The sequence below is a fragment of the Salvia miltiorrhiza genome, chromosome 4 (assembly GCF_028751815.1).
Source record: "Salvia miltiorrhiza cultivar Shanhuang (shh) chromosome 4, IMPLAD_Smil_shh, whole genome shotgun sequence".
Classification (NCBI taxonomy): Eukaryota; Viridiplantae; Streptophyta; class Magnoliopsida; order Lamiales; family Lamiaceae; genus Salvia; species Salvia miltiorrhiza.
In genome coordinates this window covers 37,471,831-37,477,620 of record NC_080390.1, presented here as the reverse complement: position 1 = coordinate 37,477,620, position 5,790 = coordinate 37,471,831, and the positions used below count along the sequence as shown (strand labels likewise).

General features: G+C 39.6%; 1 long non-coding RNA gene across 1 annotated transcript; it reads left to right on the top strand.

The window, feature by feature from the left end:
- Window positions 1-2,465: 2,465 nt before the first annotated feature.
- LOC131021456 (uncharacterized) lies at window positions 2,466-3,587 on the top strand. The gene is made up of 2 exons (XR_009100952.1): window positions 2,466-2,745; window positions 3,331-3,587. It is a non-coding gene; the product is annotated as an uncharacterized LOC131021456 (long non-coding RNA).
- The last annotated feature ends 2,203 nt before the right edge of the window (window positions 3,588-5,790 follow it).

Sequence of the window (5,790 nt, the reverse complement as noted above, 5' to 3'; positions counted from 1 at the left end):
TTATTTAATTTATATACGATAGAAATAGTATTTCTATTATTTACTTGAAGTCGTAATTAATTTTCGACTTATAAAACGAGTTATAAAATATGTAATTTATAGAGAGTTATAACGAAGCTTCGTTATATGGGAACCCGAAATTAGTATTACAAATACAGAATAAGGATTTTATTCATCACATTCATCTAGCACCTACACATACTTTTCATTTCCACATCCATCTTACTCTTAAATAAATTGATGGTGTTGGAAACACTCATCATATGCCAACCATTCCACTAAATAAAGAGATTCTTTACACTTTCTCCATATCAGCCCATTCCTTTTGCCGGCCATTTTCTACACCTTTAACATCTCAACATGCAACTTACTTTTATTTAACCAAAATCAGCAGCCAACATTCCTCTCATTCCTCCTTAGTTCTTCAATAGCCAAAGAAGAGATTGACTTCATTCAAAGCTTTTACAGTAAACCTCAAGAGGTAAAACTTGCTTTAATACTCCATTAATTTTCAGTTTCTAACATTCTGATCCAAGCTATACGTTCTTATGCTTGAATTATAATTCACAGATTCCAGCTAGACACCAAATACCAGCTACATCGAGGTTACTCCAAATTTCTCTTTATATTTTTTTCTAGTTAATATCGAATCAAGCATCAAAGAACAACAGAATACACACGCACAAATTTTATTATATTATCTAATCTATTACAAGTACAGATCAATTTTTGTAAATAGAAATGATGAAAGAACAGATTTTTAAAACCCTAACTTTGCTACTTGTAAATTCTGGACTGAAATTTGGAGAGTTCCTTGTGTTTTGCTTGCGTGTGTGTTGTTCGAATCGTGAGAGGGGAAGGAGGGAGCAATAGGCGGCTGCTCGGCGCCGGCAACGGCGGCGCGGCGGCAACTGCCGCCCAGTCCCTGTTCTGCCAAAACAAGAGAGGAGAGGAGAGAGTTTAGGATTTCAGTTTTTTTTTTTTTAAAAAAAAAAGAGAGAAAAGGGGGAGAGACTTATCTTTTCCGGCGACGCGGCGGAAGCAGCGGCGCAGCGGCACGAACGGCGGTTCTGTTCGGCCGGAAAAGAGGAGAAAATGGAGGAGTTCAGATCTGTTTTTTTTTTTTTTTAAAAAAAAGAGAAGAAACGAGGAAGATTTGGAGCCTACCTTTCCGGCGAGGCAAGACTCGGCCATCCACCACGATTCCGGCCAGGCGGACGGCGGCCGTGCTCCTTCACGGTGAAGCGGCGGCTGTGGTTCTTCAGGGCAGCACATGCACCGATTTTCAGAAAAGGAGGAGGGATAGAGAGGAGAGACCGAGAGTATGAGAGGGGGAGGGGAGATGCACGGCGAGACGGCGCGCCGGAGGCGGCGCCGCACTCGACCGAACGGAAAGGGACGAGAAAGGGAGCCGAGAAGGAGAGGGGAGATCGAAGAGTGTGCTACGTGTGTGTTTTGTATGTTGTGTGTGTGGTGTGTGGTGTGTGGTGTGTGGTATATGTATGTATGATTAGGGTTAGGCTTGGGCTCAAAGCCCTTTTTGCTAGCTTGGGCCGAAATTTAAAAAAAAAAAAAGTTTGATGGGCCTATTTTGTTAAATAAAATTTGTTGGGCCGATTTTATTTAGTTTAATCCTGTTGGGCACATTTTGTTTTAAAAGCTGATGGATTTTTAATTAAATTGATTTTGGGCTCATTTTAATTAATTTTGGACTGGTAATTGAATAATATAGGCCTACGAATTTTGGCCTTATTTCTTAAAAAAAAAATGTTTAAATTTTCACTAAATTATTTAGTGAATTTAAATCTCTTGATTTAAATTTTAATATTTAAAGTTGGGATTATTTATTCTAAACGAAGTCCATTCTATTATTTAAATTATTAATGGACTTTAAAGTAAATATTTTGGGATTAAGCCCCATTTATTATATGATAAAATTATTTTCAAAGCTTACGAGTATGGATTTTTTTTTTTTATGGTTAAAATGTTTTATTTCATCTCAATGAATTTTTTTAAATATTTATTATTTATAAATGAATAATGGAATTTCTTATTTATTTTTTTAAAAAAAATGAAATGTATAGAATTTTATAAATATGGTTTCTTTTACAAGAAAAAGGATTAAATTATTTTATGAGTAATTCCAGTATAATGGAATTAAAATGTCCTATTAGAATGGCTTCATGTTTTAATAAATATTGAGACCATTTATTTACAAGATTAAAAAAAAATGTGGAATTGTGTTATAGAATGATTAAGTATATGATTTACTTTATCAAATGAGCTTGGGATTTAATTGAGATATTAAATTGCTAAGCATGTGTTTATAAATGATTTATTTATTTAAGTGATGAAAATGTGCGAAGTATGAGAAAGCATGATTTATAATGATTAAATTTTCAGGGTGATAATATATGGCTTGTTCTTAATTGATGGAGTACTTGACTAAATGACGGGTGTAGAAGGAGGTTATGGATTATGTACATGTTGATGTTCGAACAAATGGGTTCGAACCTATATGATAGTTACATGATAATTGGTTACATTTTATTGATTGAATGAAACGAGATTAATATGGATGCTAGAACCCTAAAACATTAAAAGATACCTTAGGCACGTAGAATTAGACTTTGTCTTATGACAATTTCTTCACGAACTTATCGACTCTTCATCAATGAAGGTCCGGGCGACAGAAAGTGAAGCAGAAGAAGAAACGACTCCACGCCAGCTTTAAGAACAATTGAGGTGGGCATTATTTTATTATTACGTATATAGAGATCCCCTGCGTGACGTAGGCCTCATATGCGAATATATATGCATGATATGTTTTGACTATTTATTCAGTTCTTATGAAATGCTTATATGTTTAATGCCCTTTATGAAAATGAAAATGTTATGAAAATGAAATGTTTATGAAATGATTGACTGCCAAAATGTTTATGTTTTTATATGTATCCTATCTGTGTTGGTTCGCCAACTTTAAAGTAAATCCAATTGAGATCCTATGCTAGACAAAGGTCGCTAGCTAGGGTTAACGTGTACACTCATGGAGACCGCGAGTCGCTTGCGACCGGTCTTGGCGTCCGTGGTAAGGAGGCCTCCTTCCCGGCGCGTGATAGAAAGGGCAGATATGGATCATATAGACTGAAAATGGGATGCATCCACCTTTATGAAAATGAACGAAATATTTTAGTAAGCGCAGGTCATTTATGAAAACCCCTGTGTGTTACTGTTATGGCAGTTCAATTTATATATGTATGCATGTTGTATTTCGGCTTATGTCACTGAGTATTTTTATACTCAGCCCTGCATGTATTTCTAAATGTGCAGGTTGAGCAGGCGATGGAATGGATTGGTGTTGAGCGGATTTCCCTTTTGATGTTTATGTAATGAAACCTTGAGTATGCATCTCCATATGCATAACTCACACGTTTTTCCGCTGCAAACACTCTGAATTTGTTATCGTATTGTGGAACTTATTACTCCTTCATTTTGTTTAACTTTCATTTGGGGTTTAGTCGTTATGGCTGGCTCATTTGTTAATTACCCAAGTGGTTATATATATATATACCACTAGCTTGTTGTTATTAATGTTGGTTATTTAGTAAATCCCTTTTAATTTCCATTTCTTATTGTTCACCCAAGTCATAACCCCGGTTAACCCGTCATTGGGATAGTGGGCTGTGACATTAATACTTCAGTCATAACTGATTTATCAGTGAGATCCTCGTTCAGTCAATATGTCAGTATTTGACTTGGTCTTTTCACATCTATCTTCAGTTGAGGTCTTCAGTCTTCAGTCCTCCGTCTTCAGAACAATAGTCTAACTAAAAAATATGAACTCTAACACTTGAGTTCGAAAAGTTATAGTCTATTACAAGTAGTTCTAAGAGTTTTGGTATCATCAAAACTAGGGATAAGATATTTTATTAAGTTCCCAACAAACTGGTTGTGAATTCTAATTTTAAAACTCGAATTCACAACCAAAACAATTAATTGTAAATCTGAGTTTTGAATTCATCGAGCTGGTTGTGAATTCATAGATCTGGTTGTAAAATTCAAGAATATTAAGTTGCGAATTCAAGAACATTACATTGTGAATTCACAGATCTGGTCGTGAATTCAAGAACATTAAGTTGTGAATTCAAGTTTTAAATAAATTCACAACTATAAATAGTGTTAGTCGTGAATTCGAGTGAATTCACAACTATAAATAGCATTAGTTGTATATAAAATGCGATTTTATTAAAAATAAAGAAAAACTTAGAACCCTTGAAGGCACAAGAAGCCAACTAAGGGCCGAGCCTCATTAAAACCTTTTTACGGAAAACCCAGAGGGAAAAACCGTAAAAAGGAAAAAGAGTACCCGTCTACGAACGGAAACAAAAGGAAAAAAGGGGGAAGAGCGGAAGGGAAAGTTTCCGGAACTCCGGCCTGACCATCGTCCCCAAACAAACCCGGCTCGCACCCCTAACAAAACAAACGAAAACAGGCTAAAGGCCGGTAAGATGCCGTCGCCAAAAGCCAAACAGAAGAAGCTAAGCGGCCGGTTAGACGCCGTCGCCGTTAGCAAGACCAAAACCAAGGACCAAACAAAAACTAAAGGGAGAAGACACGGCCGGTTAGATGCCGTCGCCGTGAACTTCCCAGAACCACCAAACCCAAAGAACAAACAAGCAAGGTGCGAGCCCGGCCGGTTATACGCCGTCGCCGGTGTCACCTTACAGAACACAACAAGAAAAACAGCACACAACACCAAAAAGAGCGGCCAAGGGGACCAAAGCCAAACATAAGACATCCCACGCCCAAAGCAGCAGCAGGGCTCCTTACCACCCGACCCCATTGTACGCCCGCCAGGTGCTCGACAGAAGACTGGTGTGAAACCAGCAGCCAACCAACCGCAGCCAACAGCAGAACCCTCCACCGCGCCAACCTCTTCCTTCCCAACCGAAGGACCAGCACGGCCGGTATGACGCCGTCGCCGTGTGTCCCTGGAGGTCAGGACCGCGCGCAGAGCATCGTCGCCAAAAGCCCACCACATCCACGACCGAAAGCATCCCCACGCTCCGGCAGTGTCCCCCAGGTGTTCGACAAAACGCCAAACACACCATCGCCAAACTTTCCCCTCTTCTCCGAGAACATCCAACCCAAAGCAGAAAGGCTAGATACGACGAGTGTGACTGTGCGAAGACATGTCCAACCGCACCGCCTCCTTAATTTCATCAATCTCATGAGGCCACCATCCTTCCCGGCGATCCGAATGGGCCATGATGTCCGCAGCCGCATTCCCTTCCCTATAATTGTGCGTAACGGTGAACGTAAAATCCTCAAGGCGCGTGAGAGTATCCATCCAATAATTCCTAAATCTCCAAGGCACATCCATGCATCTTTTCTGTAACAAATTCACCACGTAGGAGGAGTCAGCCTCAAGCCACAAGCGGCGCCATTCTCGATTGTGAGCGATGGCGATGGCAGTGATTACCCCGAGAAGTTCAGCCTCGAACGCGAAACCAGTGCCGCCCTTAATATGAAAACAACCACAAACGTCAGCTTTATGGTCTCGAAAGACCCCACCAGCAGAAATAAGGCCCGGCGCTCCAGAGGCCGAACCATTCGTGTTGACTTTGATCCAATTGATGTCAGGCGGCCACCAATAAACAGAGATGTAATCTGGGGGTGGAGCGGGTCTAGACTTCACTCCGAGACCGCGAAGAGTAAGATAATCACTCCAAATATTATTCATAAACCCGAGCTTCTTAATGCAATCCGTCTCCTTATAAACCACCTTAA